The following is a 19587-nucleotide window of genomic DNA, read 5'->3' as shown; positions in this document are numbered from 1 at the left end:
AGATTAGGAGCACTCCCTTTAAGAGAGTGCTCCTAATCTCAGCTCGTTACCTGTATAAAAGACACCTGGGATCCAGAAATGTTGCTGATTGATAGGGGATCAAATACTTATTTCCCTCATTAACATGCAAATCAATTTATAACTTTTTTGAAATGCGTTTTTCTGGATTTTTTTGTTGTCATTCTGTCTCTCACTGTTAAAATACACCTATCATTAAAATTATAGACTGATCATTTCTTTGTCAGTGGGCAAACGTACAAAATCAGCAGGGGATCAAATACTTTTTTCCCCTCACTGTATAAATAGTAAAAAAAAAAAAAAAGCAAATTGATCTGCATGGTAAAGAGCTTTCAATTTACACTAGCATGCTTGAAAATTATGTGTTGCGGAGGATTACACCCCAAGGACCACATTTAACATTTGTTTTTTTTAATCTGATAATTCTGTTCATAGCAAGATCTGGGTGTCTTGTATGTATATTATGTGTACATGTGAGGTTTTGTGCAAATGAAGGGAGGACTTTATTTTTTAAGGCTCTTTGTTTGCAGATTGTTCCAATATTACTATAATCACAAAACACACCTCTGTGTTCAGGGAACACTTGCTTACTAAACACTTTACAGAAAACAAAGCTGCCAGCTGACAGAGCTTCATGGGCACATAAATAAGCAGAGCAATAAAAAGACAGACATGAAACTCAGTCACACCTGAAATTAAAGCAATTACCATAATAATAATAATAATAATAATAATAATAATAATAATAATAATAATAATAATTACTACTACTACTACTACTACTACTACTACTAATAATAATAATAATAATAATAATAATAATAATAATAATAAAATGTTCCCAAACATATGTGTTCAAACCACAACAATAACTATGACGACAAACATAAATTATGGCATTATAACTGTAGTTCTCCTCATTCCCAGAATTATATATATAAACAATTATTAACAATTAACTATTGTTATTATTCTATGCGATGAAGGATTTTTGGTGCAGACTCTTGAATGGATTTCTCAGTTGTGAAGATGTGCTAATTGGGCCGCTACAGGGATGTTTTTATGGGTATTTTAAATAATTTAATTAAAGTAACTCTACTAAGGCCTTGTATGTCTATATTAATGTTCAGGCTGTTGCAGTTGTTCCCATAAGAGAGCATTTGAAAGGCGAGCCAGCGAATATTCTCACACCAATAAGCCTTCCTTCGGGACTGACATCTAAATGAGATGAGTCAGAGAAATGGATTTTCCTGTAAGAAAATATTCTCAGGAACAAATAGGAAACGCTCATTTTAGCTAGTGCAGGAAAGAGACATTGGACTTCATTCTGTTCTCATATTAATTTCTATTGTACTTATCTGTTCTAAAGCCAATACAGCGATGTTTCCCCGAGTGCTCAGACTTGGATTGCATCTTAGTCTGGTGAGAGTCTCTGTACTAATTTTGGGATAAGGCTATGCAAAAGAGCACTGCCGATCTTCTCCTCTTCACCAATACTGACACAAATATAAGTCAGTCTATTTATTTTTACACCTAACAGCTGTCTTAGGAGATGGTATCTTGGTTTCCTTGCCATGGGGTTTCAACAGCGTGATGGCTGATCCATTGAATTTCTCAGTTTGAAACTGATCGATATGAATGAATATTCATACTACTAGTTCAGAGTCCTTGATCGATAAAGTGTCACTTTGGCAAAATGTTTCTTCTCTCTCTCTCTCTCTCTATATATATATATATATTACACTCACCTAAAGGATTATTAGGAACACCATACTAATACTGTGTTTGACCCCCTTTCGCCTTCAGAACTGCCTTAATTCTACGTGGCATTGATTCAACAAGGTGCTGAAAGCATTCTTTAGAAATGTTGGCCCATATTGATAGGATAGCATCTTGCAGTTGATGGAGATTTGTGGGATGCACATCCAGGGCACGAAGCTCCCGTTCCACCACATCCCAAAGATGCTCTATTGGGTTGAGATCTGGTGACTGTGGGGGCCAGTTTAGTACAGTGAACTCACTGTCATGTTCAAGAAACCAATTTGAAATGATTCGACCTTTGTGACATGGTGCATTATCCTGCTGGAAGTAGCCATCAGAGGATGGGTACATGGTGGTCATAAAGGGGTGGACATGGTCAGAAACAATGCTCAGGTAGGCCGTGGCATTTAAACGATGCCCAATTGGCACTAAGGGGCCTAAAGTGTGCCAAGAAAACATCCCCCACACCATTACACCACCACCACCAGCCTGCACAGTGGTAACAAGGCATGATGGATCCATGTTCTCATTCTGTTTACGCCAAATTCTGACTCTACCATCTGAATGTCTCAACAGAAATCGAGACTCATCAGACCAGGCAACATTTTTCCAGTCTTCAACTGTCCAATTTTGGTGAGCTTGTGTAAATTGTAGCCTCTTTTTCCTATTTGTAGTGGAGATGAGTGGTACCCGGTGGGTTCTTCTGCTGTTGTAGCCCATCCGCCTCAAGGTTGTACGTGTTGTGGCTTCACAAATGCTTTGCTGCATACCTCGGTTGTAACGAGTGGTTATTTCAGTCAAAGCTGCTCTTCTATCAGCTTGAATCAGTCTGCCCATTCTCCTCTGACCTCTAGCATCAACAAGGCATTTTCGCCCACAGGACTGCCGCATACTGGATGTTTTTCCCTTTTCACACCATTCTTTGTAAACCCTAGAAATGGTTGTGCGTGAAAATCCCAGTAACTGAGCAGATTGTGAAATACTCAGACCGGCCCGTCTGGCACCAACAACCATGCCACGCTCAAAATTGCTTAAATCACCATTCTTTCCCATTCAGACATTCAGTTTGGAGTTCAGGAGATTGTCTTGACCAGGACCACACCCCTAAATGCATTGAAGCAACTGCCATGTGATTGGTTGGTTAGATAATTGCATTAATGAGAAATTGAACAGGTGTTCCTAATAATCCTTTAGGTGAGTGTATATATATATATATATATATATATATTACCTGAATAAAGATCCCCTTAATCAATTATTTTGAAATATATATATATATATATATATATATATATATATATATATATATATATATATATATATATATATATATGTAATTATACACCCATGACAGTGTAATGTTTCCTGTTGAAATGAGACAAGGGCACTTGGTTACCCATGTTAAATATGAAAAACTCCTTTAATAATAATACTAAAATAAGATGGCAAGGAGGCTTCACAGAAGATGTGACGTGTTTCAAGTAGATTTGCAGAGAAATGTAATTCGATGCAAGAAAATCAGAAAACAAAAGGACTGGCAATTTAGCTTCTTGTTATCTGACAAATAATGTTGATAGAACATACAAACACAAACGAATGTCTGAAGTGAAGGCTAATAGACCAGACATTCCATTTGTTACTCTCCTTTGGGGACTCTCGCATGAAAAGAAAACTACAGTTCTCAGGATACCATTTTACGAAAATACTTCCCCCTTCTGAAAACCACAGTGGCCCGATTAACTCTTCCCCATGCAATTATTGTGTCCACAGCACAAAAAGATTAAATTCTAATCCCTGCAAATTCTTAAGGTGGTTTTCTATTAATTTGGCTAATTTAAGTATAATCATACATCATTAGCAACATTTTAAAGAAAACAGAAAAGCCTTCACAGATCAAACACAGGATTCTAGCCCTTTTGTGAACCTTGCAATCAAGACGATTTATGACTCAGTGGCGTTTCTGAGAGGTGAAAGCATTGAAATCATGTTTTTGATTTCCAAATGCATTTTGTGTCATTCTGCAAAGAAAGGAGATAGGGGATCAAATTATATTTATCAATTTTAGGTGCTTGAACACTCCCCACTGTGGCTTGGCATGTTATCCATGAAGTACTCAATGCAGTGGTAAAATCTTTACAATCCCCTTACAGTCATCCCTAAGCTTGTAATTCCTCATTAATACTCTCTTTCTGGAGGGTTTAAAAATTAGGGTTTGTAAGAAAAAAATTACTTAATCATTAATGAGATTCCAGTTTGGAGAAAAATGTCTTGAAAGGCTCTGCAGCTAAAATATTTAGCAAAAATAAAATAAATGAATAACGATATAACAAAATAGATGCTGCTGAATATATAATAGAGATTGAACTATTAATTAAACAACTTGAGATTTGAGTCCAGTTTGCATCAAAGAGTTAGACAACCAAGGTGACAAAGCTCAGACTCTTAAAAAGGATGACAGAACATTCACATTTTTAAAACATTTTAACACCGCCTTTAAATGACATGTTTCTGTATAGCATATTGAGCATATTTTATTAAATCTGTCATTCAATATTGATGTAATTATTGACATTTGAATCTTGAACTTTTTGAAGGCAGAAGGAAAGGTCAAATTTCTGAAAATAATTCAAACAAAAATAATGTAGTCTAGATATGAGCCATTGGGGATGTCAAAAAAGAGTCCTCCGTGGTTTCTTGCTAGCGTATTATACCTTTAAATATGCCTTACTCCGTCCCAAAATCATGCCTCCTACCACTGTATTCACAGTTTGGCAGGACCAATGATTTGGTCCCATTTAGGGCAGTGGATATACACTCACCTAAAGGATTATTAGGAACACCTGTTCAATTTCTCATTAATGCAAGTATCTAACCAACCAATCACATGGCAGTTGCTTCAATGCATTTAGGGGTGTGGTCCTGGTCAAGACAATCTCCTGAACTCCAAACTGAATGTCTGAATGGGAAAGAAAGGTGATTTAAGCAATTTTGAGCGTGGCATGGTTGTTGGTGCCAGACGGGCCGGTCTGAGTATTTCACAATCTGCTCAGTTACTGGGATTTTCACGCACAACCATTTCTAGGGTTTACAAAGAATGGTGTGAAAAGGGAAAAACATCCAGTATGCGGCAGTCCTGTGGGCAAAAATGCCTTGTTGATGCTAGAGGTCAGAGGAGAATGGGCCGACTGATTCAAGCTGATAGAAGAGCAACTTTGACTGAAATAACCACTCGTTACAACCGAGGTATGCAGCAAAGCATTTGTGAAGCCACAACACGTACAACCTTGAGGCGAATGGGCTACAACAGCAGAAGACCCCACCGGGTACCACTCATCTCCACTACAAATAGGAAAAAGAGGCTACAATTTGCACAAGCTCACCAAAATTGGACAGTTGAAGACTGGAAAAATGTTGCCTGGTCTGATGAGTCTCGATTTCTGTTGAGACATTCATATGGTAGAGTCAGAATTTGGCGTAAACAGAATGAGAACATGGATCCATCATGCCTTGTTACCACTGTGCAGGCTGGTGGTGGTGGTGGTGTAATGGTGTGGGGGATGTTTTCTTGGGGCCCCTTAGTGCCAATTGGGCATCGTTTAAATGCCACGGCCTACCTGAGCATTGTTTCTGACCATGTCCATCCCTTTATGACCACCATGTACCCATCCTCTGATGGCTACTTCCAGCAGGATAATGCACCATGTCACAAAGGTCGAATCATTTCAAATTGGTTTCTTGAACATGACAATGAGTTCACTGTACTAAACTGGCCCCCACAGTCACCAGATCTCAACCCAATAGAGCATCTTTGGGATGTGGTGGAACGGGAGCTTCGTGCCCTGGATGTGCATCCCACAAATCTCCATCAACTGCAAGATGCTATCCTATCAATATGGGCCAACATTTCTAAAGAATGCTTTCAGCACCTTGTTGAATCAATGCCACGTAGAATTAAGGCAGTTCTGAAGGCAAAAGGGGGTCAAACACAGTATTAGTATGGTGTTCCTAATAATCCTTTAGGTGAGTGTATAACACAGCAGAAGTGGGCTGCTACCTTGTCTAACAGAGGACAGCTGAAAAAACAAATGCTGGAAGGACAGGAATGACCCTGCAATTGAATATGTCACAAAGAACTAGAGTTGACTGTAGATTTTGATTTAACCTCAAAAAGTAAAAGGAACACCACTACATGGGGAGGTTTAATTAATTTTCTGTCAATCACCACCAGAGCTGTTTAATGTAACCTAAATTAATTTGTTGTTTCACGACCAAAACTGTTTTTACATTTAATAAGGCAAGGTATGTGATATAAAGAATTTTTGCAATGGAAACAAAAGCCCCACTGTATAAAAGTTGTTTTTTAATTATTATCAAAACAAATGGCTGTAGGTCAATTTTGACAAAGAAAGGGCAGCTGGGTGTATGGGATTTCTGGACAAGGGTACGGTTTTTATAACAACATTTAATTTAAAAACCAAGCATTCATATGTCAATGGAACAGACCATTACTCTGTGGGCAAGAAGAAGGCTTGAGTTATTTTGTTTTTATTTTACTATGCAACATGTATGTTTCTCCCCTAATGTCACTATTTTAACATGTGTCCTTTAATATGCTTCTATACCAAACCGTAAAGACATGCTTAATAACTCAGTCCTGTGTGTCCTTGTCTCCAGTAGTCCTAGGAAGAGACAGTGTGCTTTTTAGAGAAAATAACTACATTTCATCATCTTCACTTTTAGGAAAGAAAACAGAAGAATAAGCAGATGTTCAGTGAAAAAAAAAAAAAAGAAAAAGGCTTGGAAAGAAACAGCAAATACCTTAAGGTAAATTTTGAAAGGGATTCTCCATTACTAAGGGCTGTACAATGCTACATATCCTGTTCTATATATATATCCACTGCCCATCCTAATACTATTCATTTTTCTGACAAAGAATAATGACACATTATAAATCATATTTCATCAAATTCCAAATAAAAGAAAAAAAGTAAAAAAATGACCAAATAAGTAAATGAGAAGTTGCCTGTAATAGATGAGGACATGATTAAGAAGGGAAAGATTAAACAATGACAAACACAGCGATGACCGACACATCTGACACCATGAACTTGAATCCCAAGCGTTACAGAACCACTATAAAAGGTTATTATTTATGCAAAGCACAAAATAAGTGCTGAAAAAGATAGGCCCCTCTCCCAAATAAATGTCTTGCTTTCAACTGCATGCAATTACAACAGCACTCCTACATATAAGGAGATGTTTGTATGCCTCGAAAATGTCTCTTTCCTGCCAAAACTAAATCCTTGTCTCTTGTCTGTTCTTTTGTTATACATATTTATGCGCCATCCTCGGTTTCTTTTACAATAGATTTTACATTATATACAGAATAGACCCAAAATAGATTATATACAGTATATTTTATTAAACAAATAAAAATGATTCAATCTTTATTAACCCCACTCAGATATATATATATATATACATACCTCTGGAAAACCACTTAACATTGATTTCTGAACTTGGAGTGGTCTAAATATTTTCCAGAGCTATATATATATATATATATATATATATATATATATATATATATATATATATATACACACACACACACACACACTAACATTAAGATCTTTCAAAGCTTCTTATCCAAAGACAGAATGTGAAATTAATCATGTTTGTAAAACATCAAAGAAACATACAAATAAATTAAATATCCCACTGAAAGAAACTGTATCTTGAGATATAGGAGAGCACCATAGGGAAACTAAGATTACAAAACAAGTCTAATTTTCTAATGCAAAATAAAAATAGAAAATAGAAAACAACAACAGCAAATTGCAACAGTGAGTTAGGGGGGAAATGCTGCTGACCATTCTGTAGGATGAACAGAATCACAAACAAGTTATTAAGCAGATTTATTATTATTTGCATTCTCAATAAGATTTACAAAATACATTTTATATGGACCTAGGCAGACTTACTGACTGTGTATTTGGTATTTAGATGTGTTTTATATTGCTTTCTTTCACAAAATGTATAGCAAAGAGTTTACAAAATCAAGGCCTACACAAGTAACTTAGAAGACAACTGAAAGATTTAAATTGGTTGCTAAGCATTTCTTTCTTGACTTTTACATGGGAATTTTGAGGCTTCTCGTTATCCAGGAGGTGAGAGAGTTTGTGAATATCCTGCAAGTGCGCTTAAAGGATGCTCAGTATGCTTTGTATGGCGCCTCTTTCCACATGATGGACAACAGATTAAAAAAAAAAATCTTGAGTTTCTGTCCTTCCTCATTATTTAAAGTGTCAGAAATTCTACACAATACTTTCCCTCAAGGAATGATTCATTACAAAGAAAATCCACTTCGGCCTAAAACCCAGTGCCCATTCTTTAAATGCCCTTTTATAAACTTTTCAACAAGATTACAATAAAAAGAAAATTACTGACTTGGTATTGTATTTTACTCATTATGGGGCATTTTGGGTGTATGGATATTGTGTCACTTCACATATGCTGTTACTAGCACAACCTTCCAAAAAAGATTGCATTAACCAAAGGGGCTAACCATATGGTGATGGAATAGGTACTGTGCCTAAATTTTGAGTATTTTGAGCACACCAATTTAAACAACCCATTTCTTCTGTACCTGTGATATGGTGATCTGTTGTGCAAATGAAAATCAAATAACTGTAGAAACACCCTTCAAAAATGCTGATCGTTCAAACGTATTAATAAGTGAACTATATTCTGTAGTAAATGCCTTTGAGTTTATGTGTGTTGCTGACTGCACAACCAGCCATACAGACAGTAGAAAACCTTAAAAGATGGACTTTATAAAAGAGCTCACTGTTCTATGCAGGTGGATGAAAAGATACAAAAAAGTAAAGATCTTCTTTTAATGCCTCATGCTAGTTCTGCCAATTACATTTCTATTTCCAGTGAGACAATCAGAACATAATCCGTCTTTTCAAGCTTCAAAAGTGTCTAAATAATGACAGACACAAAGAAACCTCTCCATGTCCACAGTCACAAGGATAATTAAATCTAATTAGATGAAAAGCCAGAACAAAAGTCAATGGCAGAAAAATCTGGTTATATTTTTATCCTAAAATGTACTAAACACTGTCTTAAAAATACAATAAAATAAACAAAACTTAAATATATTTCATTTGAATTTGGTGTTACAATATGTAAAACTGAATTTTAATTGTAATAAAAACATTTCTTCTTATTTAATATAACAAATAATTTACAAATGCCTTCATCACACTTTTTTATTCTAATGTAAGTGTGTGCAATACATGGCATATGGTAACAGCTTGAGAGGATCAAATGTATAGCTTAAATAATGCAAATAGCAAAAGTCACACAGACTCCCAAATCTGCATACCGCCCTCCCTCCTACTGTGTCTGTCCGACAGGTAGACCCATAAGACCAGCACTGTCATGTTTAAGCCTGGCCATGTTATCAAATTCAGTATAAAACAGGTGTTACTAAAGAACTCAGCTCCCCATTTAGATGGTAAACAAATCAATGCTACTGTCAAAAATAATCAAGCTACAATCATGCTTAAGACACCTTCTGTGATTGAACACACATGAAAATTAACCACAAGCTCTGTGATACTACAGCAAAGTAAAACTGCTGAAACTAATCTAAATATGAAACCTGAGAGGTTTTACATAATCTCCCACCTCCTGAAGTAGTCAAATCTTTCTACGACATTTGGTTTCCTGACTTTGTAATGTTTGTTTGTAATGTCGACCCGTTTTGAAAAGTCTAAACGTTTTTTTCATTATAAACATTGAAATTAATGTGGTCTCTGCTTCAGCTGGCTATGTCGACAAGTATGATTATATGGATGTGGGATCAGAATCGTTCCCTATTTGGAATGGAAATCCATCAGACATTTTATTGGTTATTTCTTCTTATTTGCGGTCACATTCTTAAAAGACATGCGAGTCCCTTGCTAGTTGTTCTCATTAGCTTTCTTCCAGGGTGATGAAGCATGTAATTGCCATTAGAAATTCATTCTTATGTTCAGTGCAGTTTTGTCTCTTGAGACTGATTACATACAGAAATAATGAGTTAACTATGATTGAAATGTATTTCAATGTTAATCTTACTGTAGTAGTCAAAGTTCAGTTTTTATATGTAAACATAGCAACATATATCTCATAAGGGTCACGTTCATTTACCTGGACTTTTGCCACTAGTCTCTCAATTGCTGCAAATTTGTCTGTGGCATTCATTCAAGGGAATGGATTTGAAATTTGACTTTAGACAGGAACTTGACATTTTCTAAGCTTATTATGATCTTGGAAATGGAATATTTGGCATCCACTTGAATTACTGAAAGCCAGGCAATAGGATCACAAGATCAGTCTTAGAATCACTAGAGTCACTAAGGACAAAGCTGTGTAACTTGTTTGATGAAAGATATGTCAACCCTATTTAACTTAGCTAAAAAATGCATATATGTATATATACAGACACATATACATACACACATATACTATAAACATATAGCGGCCAACCTAAAACATGCACCACATGTTTTTGAGGTTGGTGAAGCTTTACAAATGGATGATCCATGTCTAGAAGTGTTTAAAATTAATTATAGCCTATTTGGAAAGTTAAGCACATGACAAATGTTGATCATCGGTGACTTACATGTACTCTGTATTGTCTGTAGAATATTGGGAGTCAAAATTATGAGTCTATTTACCTTCCATTAGTGGTAGAAGCCTAACTGATTGATTGGGTGCCTAAATAATTGCTTGGGTCCTTCCTACTGCAATCCTGGACAAAAAATAACATTTAGTGAGCAAAGATTCTGAAGTAGTTGTTGACATTGCAATATGCAATAAGATTAATCTCACAGGTGTTTAGCTGATGCTATTTTAGGTTATCAGGCTGGCAGAGGAAGCAGTTAGGCCTTTTGGCAATGCAGGTAATGATGCAGAAGACAATAACAGAAGGATACAGGCTCGTTTACAGACTTGTATTTTATATAGTCTCATAGGTCCCAAACCTAAATGTGCATTACAAAGGCATCTGCACTCCAGAACTGCATGTGCTCAGCCAGGACATAACAACTCCAGCACTTTTTTAGATGCCACACCAAAATTGTGGACTACATACTCCGTATAGTTATAAGAACATAAGAAAGTTTACAAACGAGAGGAGGCCATTCCACTCATCATGCTAACTAAGTGATCCAAGGATCCTATCCAGTCTATGTTCCCAAATTGTCAGCTTCAACCACAACGCTGGGGAGTTTGTTCCAGATTGTGACGACTCTCTGTGTGAAGAAGTGTCTCCTGTTTTCTGTCTTGAATGCCTTGAAGCCCAATTTCCTATTGTGTCCCCGGGTCTGTGTGTCACTGCTGATCTGGAAAAGCTCCATTAAAAGTAACTATGGCTAAAATTATCTTCCTATGCTCCTAGCAATTCACACACCTGGACTGAATGTAATGCACTATTGAGTCTTGGCAATATATTTTAAAACCTACCTACCTATATATATATATATATATATATATACACTCACCTAAAGGATTATTAGGAACACCTGTTCAATTTCTCATTAATGCAATTATCTAACCAACCAATCACATGGCAGTTGCTTCAATGCATTTAGGGGTGTGGTCCTGGTCAAGACAATCTCCTGAACTCCAAACTGAATGTCTGAATGGGAAAGAAAGGCGATTTAAGCAATTTTGAGCGTGGCATGGTTGTTGGTGCCAGACGGGCCGGTCTGAGTATTTCACAATCTGCTCAGTTACTGGGATTTTCACGCACAACCATTTCTAGGGTTTACAAAGAATGGTGTGAAAAGGGAAAAACATCCAGTATGCGGCAGTCCTGTGGGCGAAAATGCCTTGTTGATGCTAGAGGTCAGAGGAGAATGGGCTGACTGATTCAAGCTGATAGAAGAGCAACTTTGACTGAAATAACCACTCGTTACAACCGAGGTATGCAGCAAAGCATTTGTGAAGCCACAACACGTACAACCTTGAGGCGGATGGGCTACAACAGCAGAAGAACCCACCGGGTACCACTCATCTCCACTACAAATAGGAAAAAGAGGCTACAATTTGCACAAGCTCACCAAAATTGGACAGTTGAAGACTGGAAAAATGTTGCCTGGTCTGATGAGTCTCGATTTCTGTTGAGACATTCAGATGGTAGAGTCAGAATTTGGCATAAACAGAATGAGAACATGGATCCATCATGCCTTGTTACCACTGTGCAGGCTGGTGGTGGTGGTGTAATGGTGTGGGGGATGTTTTCTTGGCACACTTTAGGCCCCTTAGTGCCAATTGGGCATCGTTTAAATGCCACGGCCTACCTGAGCATTGTTTCTGACCATGTCCATCCCTTTATGACCACCATGTACCCATCCTCTGATGGCTACTTCCAGCAGGATAATGCACCATGTCACAAAGGTCGAATCATTTCAAATTGGTTTCTTGAACATGACAATGAGTTCACTGTACTAAACTGGCCCCCACAGTCACCAGATCTCAACCCAATAGAGCATCTTTGGGATGTGGTGGAACGGGAGCTTCGTGCCCTGGATGTGCATCCCACAAATCTCCATCGACTGCAAGATGCTATCCTATCAATATGGGCCAACATTTCTAAAGAATGCTTTCAGCACCTTGTTGAATCAATGCCACGTAGAATTAAGGCAGTTCTGAAGGCGAAAGGGGGTCAAACACAGTATTAGTATGGTGTTCCTAATAATCCTTTAGGTGAGTGTATATATATGGGTAGGTTTTAAATTATATTTAAAATATATATATTTTTTTTAAATATAGTGTGTATATGAAGATGTTTTATTATGTTTTTCTTAATAAAAAAAATATATACATAACCTGTATTATTTTTTGTAATGATTTTTTGAGCCATTATTAAGCAGAATAATCGTATTACCTAACTTTCCACAGTAATGTCCGTGTTTGATACTAACCTCTGTTTAATATTTGCCAAAGACAAAGCAGTAAATTATCTAGAGGCATCAATAACCGGTTGCTCCTTAAACAAAGCAACATAATTTATACCACATGATACAGTTCTATCCTTTGGCCATTTACCATGTATGGAAGAAATAAATTAGTTAGTGCTTGATTTATTATAAAACAAAAGTTGTATTAATCAGGAGGTCAATGAACGCAGTTTAATTGATCACTTATTAAACAAACAGTTTTAAAAACAATACTGAAATTCTTAATTCAGCGTTGTATGGTTAAAAATCTGTACATGATATATGCAATCCATAGACACAAAGGGTTGGGAGTATTTTTTCAGCTGTGTGTGTGTGTGCGTGTGTGTGTGTGCGTGCGTGCACATGTGTGCTCTGTGCTAAGAAAGCCTTTTTTTAACACTGTTGCTCCACAAGGTTGTTTTTCAAGTGAAGTGTGCAGAGTAATTGGGATCACAATGGTTAAGCAGGTCCTCATTAAACCATTTTAGATATGTATCTGTTTTGTCTCAGTTGATCAGAGAACCCAACCAAATACCTAGTTTGATAGACTTTTGAAGCATTCTTTTAAATATAAAAATGGATAGCCAAACATATAAAATATATAAGACAACCAAAATTGATTATTTCCATCTTCAAACATTGTATCCCCTTTCTATCTCTGACTTCACCTAGCAGGAAATCATGCTTGTAATGGGCCATTGAGTACATGATATTAAAAACAATTATTCAACCCTTGCTAAAATGTATTACATCTCAATAGCCTAAAATTGTTTCTTTAAGAATATATCAAAGTAGGGATACAGAATCCTTTATTTGCACCTCGGTGACATAAATAGATTTAATAAGAAGAAAGGCACAAAAGCCATCCATCCAGGTTCAAAATGAAGATGAAAAAAACAGATTATATTACTTATAGAGACCTACATATGTAAATTGTTTCCCAGTGAACATACATGAACACCAACATAAAAGTTAGTAACAAGAGTCAAGACATAATTTAGATTATGATTATTTAGATCAAAGTACATGGTACAAAACTGTCATGTTTACCTATGATGTTGACTTTTTAAGTAAACTCACAGTAAAAGCTGCCATCACTTCAACTCCCCTGACAGGCTTACAGAAAATATAGAGCAATTTTAGTTCTGCTTGTCCAGTGTTTGAAATATTATTGTCAAAAAAGGAGCAGAAATGTGCTTGATGTCAAAATGAAGAGTAAACACATCCATGGTAATAATTCAAATTCAACTGACTTTAATGAGAACATATTATGAATACCTTACAAAACAAGGTTTTATTTCAAGGTTTCTAAAGATGTAAGTATTATATACAGTGAGCTTTTTTCATAGCACAAATTCTGTCATCTGTTCAACCTGTAAATGTTCAAGTAGTGTCGTTGTTTTCTTCCAAATAATCAATTTAGTTGTTTTTTAATACAATAATGACCATTAACACACAGCCAGACAAAACCTGTATTACTTAAATTCAACAAACAAAGGAACAGGTTTAAAAAAAAAATGCTACTCTTAACAACAGTCTCACCCTGCCATCAACCAAATTTAAATTATATAGGATGACCTTTAAAGGAGAGTGAAAAAGAAAAGTGCAGGGAATATACACCTTGTGCCGATATGTGATTAGGACTGAACTGAGCCAAATGAACATGGTAGTAATAAAAGTGTGTGACATACTATCTAGAGTATGTGAAGCATGTCATAGCTAACAAGGGTGAAAATCAGGATTAGAAAAGCATGCAGTAAAATTAGAGCGTAACGGCCTCTTGTTTTTTACTGAAGGTTAATATATTTCAATATTAATCAAATGTGTATGATGATTTGTCCTTCCCAAGTTGAATTCCAGTCTTGATTCTCAACAATCTTTTGTATTTACTAAAATACATACTGTGCAATTTTATTGCTACACATTTTCCTCCTCTTGCCCAGAACTGAAGTAACTGATCTATGTTTCTGGAAGTGTCATAGGAGTCTTGCCACGTGGCAGTAGGATACCATGCATCCTTACAAGTGTCTAGCTGTGGAATGTGCCAGACTGATAAATTACAGACAGTCAGAATACCAGTAAAGGCTAGTTTGATCCAGGGCTGTGAATTTCATAGCAAATTAGCTCTTAAGGATTGAACAACAGCATTTCATTTAAAATACATAATGAACAACTTTTTTCTGTGTCCTTCTTTCAACCAGTTCATCCTGGATTTCCTTAAGGTAAAGAAACTGGTCATTTACAAGTGACTTAACACTGTAAATCAGTGTGTTTTAAAGGGCTGTTTTACATTTTTGCTTACAATTATAGCAATAGCATTATACAGGACAAATGTATTCTCTTAAAAATAAAGTTATTCAAGGAATGCCATCCATTTCCCAGAAGATTTTAAATAAAAACATGTGATAACACGCATTGTCTCACATACTCTGGCTTGTCTGTACCTCATTGTTTTATTCTTTGAAGAAGCACAACCATTGATTTTCCATATGGCTTAAGATATGCATCAGATGATCATGGATTTCACTGTGCAGATTAACTTTATTTTTCTGAACAGCTGCACATTCTTCTTTCATACAATATGCTAGGGCAAGTCCAGCCCAGGCCAGGATTTGACAGTTAGAAATTAGCCAAATAAACTCCAGCTCAAGGGAACTGACCAGAAACATGACCGTAATTAAAAAAAACTACTAAGTGACATGCACGATCATGCTAATAGACATGAAAAAATAAACACTTTTTTTCTCTTTTATTTCTACCCAGACTGCTGTATTTTATACGAGTAAATGTAAGAATTGCATAAAAGGAATAGGAAAATACGGTGCATTATCTAAGTTACTGATTCCTAGTAATAACCATGTTAATGCAGCACCTATAATAATTAAATGATAATTCACGTTTAAGTAGATAAAAAAGTAGATATAAAAAGATACAGGGATGAACGAGGGTGTTACAAATGGAAGAACATGCTGAACATAGTACATGTTCTAGGAAACAATCAAAGGAAGTATGTGTGAAGATTGCTATGTTAATATACAGTACTGTGTTATGATACTAACAATAGTAATATCATAGCAATGAATATTAGAAATAATAATAGTGATGGTAATAGACTGGAAATCAGCATTCTGGGGAAAGCTGCACAGTGATCCTTAACCATTAATAAGAATTATTAACCTTCTCAAGAGAAAATTCAATGAAGGACATGTCTCTCATCATAATATCCCTCTATTGTTCGCAATCTTGTTAGCACACACCCTATGAACTCTGTTACACACCTAGTGAATTCCTATTCATTCAGTCATAATCCTCTGATAGAATACATTCACCAGCTCCATTCCTGTCTTGCACCACATTCTATTTTTTAACACTACGATTAAGGTCAAGTGATCCTGGTTGTTTCTTAACATATCTGCATACATTCGTAGAGTAACATTGTAATAATGCATTTTTGTGACTCCACGGAAAGGTGGACATCCAAGCTAGGATCTCAAAATGCCTAATTGTTTCGGCCAGTTTGACGTTTTGGTGTTGTAACAAATCAAATTACAGGATCCATCATGATGTTAATGGGGTAGATTGCTGCCCAACCTTTTGTTAAAACAACAGCACTGTGTGAGCTCTGACTATGGCAGCAACTCTGGCAGTGACAGCAGTCGCAGCAGCAATCACAAACCAGACCTTTGGCAGGCTGCTTCACCCTCCAGGCTCAGCCTACATTATCATTTAGGTTATGCCCTGGCCATTATAAAAGTTCCCATTTACATAGTAATTGAGATTCCAATACACAGCTACATTTCCAATTTAATTGATTAACAGTCAAAATAGTACTTTTGGGTTAAAATGGATGGTTTTATCAATCATATAAATCCAATTTTCACCAAGAACTGATGCTGCCCAGCAAGGATGGCAATGTGAATAATACAATGGAAGACTTTTGTAGCATAAAACAATAGTTAATGAGAGCATATTCAAAGGCAACAGGACTGCATTGTAAAGGATGGTTTTACTCAGTGTAGATTATTAGAATAGACACCATTGACTACTTATTTAAATCAACAAAAAACAAACACCTAAAACCTCTTCCCACAGTACAGTACATAAACAACAACAAAGGCAACTGCAAAATTACCTCTGATTTCCCAAGTTCAGCACTGTGATGGACAGGAGTTTCAGCACAAGCTGTTTGGCTTTCCAAATCAATCAAACATTTTGGTTGATGTACAGTACTGTGAAACACTTATTCCACACAGACTGGTTAAACAAATATGCTCGTACTCAAACAATGTAAAGTACATATCAATCTGAAGTAAAAAATGGCTTAGATGTGAAATAGATGAGGTGAAGAAGCAGATCTATCAAGTGGAAATTAATAGAGATATTGTAGCAGACAACACATTTTCAACTTGTGTCTACAAGAACTAACACACAAGTTATGCCTCATGTAATCCACCAAATCTACAGAAGCTATGTGAAACTGTTCCTTCACCAGGCTTAATAGGAGTCCCAGCAAAAATGAGAGAGCCCTGTTTATGAACAATGTTTTTTTCAGTTCCAGTCGGAAACAGTAAAGATATGAAACTGCCCGGCACAGTGCCCTGCCTCCCACTGGATTAAAGGAGCAACAGACGTGCGCAATCCTGTTAACGGAAGCATCAGAACTCCCACCTATAAATCCCTGCTGTATTCTCCACACACCCCGAGCTCAGAGTGTTCATTTGCTGCTAAACATAACACTCTTCCACTCTGGATATCTGGTATCCACATTCATCTCCCATTATTAACCAACATGGTCAAAATGTGAAAAACAACACCCATGCTAGAGGCCTACATCAAAGAGCTCTTGAGGTCTGAGCTACATGTCACTGCTTCCACTGAAACAACTTCAACTGCAGTAGCTCTGTAGGCCCAGCAAGCCACCCACTTCAATCCTTACACCTCTGAGCATATTTATTTGAATGGACATCATCACATTGTTTAATTTAAAATCATATTGGAATTTCATAACCAGAAAATGACATATAACACAGCATTAGAGTTATTACAGGAAAATAAATTTATAACATCATACGTCAATAAGTACAAGCCTCCTGCTTTAGTGGATTTGGTGCGGATTTGGATAGTATTCTATGACTCAATCGTGGGTATTTTTAATTCCACTTCTGCTTCCAATGCCCAAGCATCTTTCAACCAAGGAGTGGATGTGTGTGCTAGCTGGGGACTTCCATTAGGCTTAGCCTTAGCTTTCAGGCCTGGGTTATTGTTCCACAAAGATTTATAGTGCTAGATAACCGAGACAAACAAAATGTCATCCTCCCCAAATCCCCCAAACCCCCAGAATTCCTGCAAAATGGTTTTCTACAGGTTGCAGAAAACAATACAGGATCACAGAACCAAAAAATGTACAGTTTTTCATCCAGTCAAGTAGATGTGCAACCTAGTTAACCTTGCTCGTTTATAAAATTACATCATGTCCTACACTCTGGAAGGTGGTACCAAAGGCAACACAGTCAGAGAACAGCAGCCTATTGCTGTATCATGTTTTTTTATGTACAGTAATAGGTCATCATACCCTTGTCATTAGCATGCACAAAAAGTAATAATGAAAATTATAGCAAAATGAAACACATTACTACAAGAGCATGACTAATATCATCCCCAAAAACATAAGGCAATAAAACTCCATTCTCTCCTGCATAGACCTTTCATTTTACATAAAAGTGACCCTAATCCTTCAGCTGCACAGGAGGGGTAAGCTGTTGGCATTCAACCTCAATAATTATCTCTGATGTAATTATCTGTAAACTTCAAACTATTTGTGAATGCGACTATGCAGAGCCAGCTTCTCCTAAATTAGAAATCACAGGCTGCTTTATGGTCTGGCTGTCCGGGGGGGTTGTGTTTGAAGCACATTAAAGCGTATTATAAAGGAACACTAATGTGTGCACACCTGGAACTATAGCAGGTTGCTGCAGAACAAAGGTGCACAAGTAATGGCCAGGGGATACATGCTTTATTTCAGGATCCTTTACACATAGTACTCAACAAACGCTGTCTCTGTGAAAGCAAAACCTCCTTTGTTACAGAGCTGGACACTAACAGCAGTATGCTCAACCTACCTTTAATGTTATTGAAGTTATTCTCATTTAGTGTGCAGTGTGCAGTTTCCATAATAGTGATGAATAGCTGGGCTAGATGTTGTCCCAGAAATGGGGATTTTATTATCAAATTATTATTATCATTATTATAATTGTCCAAACCAGAAGTAGGCATTTCTGTGGTTCGGCTTTCTTTGGTGTGGCAGTGGTTTAGCACTCTAGAGCAGAGAACTCCATGATGAAAAAAACAGGATGTTCATCATTTAGTGAGATCATTTTAATATTAATAAACTTTGCATGCAGCCAACAGGAGGAAACATGTGACTATATTTATAAACAGTTCCAGATGCAGTCACAGTCAATACGTAGGTTCTTCACATTGCAAACTCCCCCATAGGAAATGTAGTAATCCATTTTGTTTTGGACATTACCCAAGGTCTTTGCAGGTCACTGCTAACATATCTTGAGAAGTCAGTTCTAGCCACTTCATTTATGGTTTGATGAGAGAAGATGACTGCCTTTTACTTTGGCCTTAGTAGGACATAAATATGATGGTACCAGAAGAAACTTTTCAAACGTTACACGCTTAAGTCTGGACTGAATTATTAATCATTATTGTAATACCCTTTGTAGAAATATGAATAAACGTCCACTTATAAGATACTCAGTAAGAAGCAGAACAGGTTCGAAGTATGTTAACACACAGGGGACAA

General features: G+C 36.6%; 1 protein-coding gene across 4 annotated transcripts in view; it reads right to left on the bottom strand.

The window, feature by feature from the left end:
- Positions 1-19587, bottom strand: part of aopep (aminopeptidase O (putative)) — a 79365-nt gene that overhangs the window by 29345 nt on the left and 30433 nt on the right. The window lies entirely within an intron of this gene.

Source organism: Amia ocellicauda, chromosome 8 (assembly GCF_036373705.1).
Source record: "Amia ocellicauda isolate fAmiCal2 chromosome 8, fAmiCal2.hap1, whole genome shotgun sequence".
NCBI lineage: Eukaryota > Metazoa > Chordata > Actinopteri > Amiiformes > Amiidae > Amia > Amia ocellicauda.
Note: the sequence above shows the minus strand (reverse complement) of the source record. Positions and strands in the feature narration are given on the sequence as shown.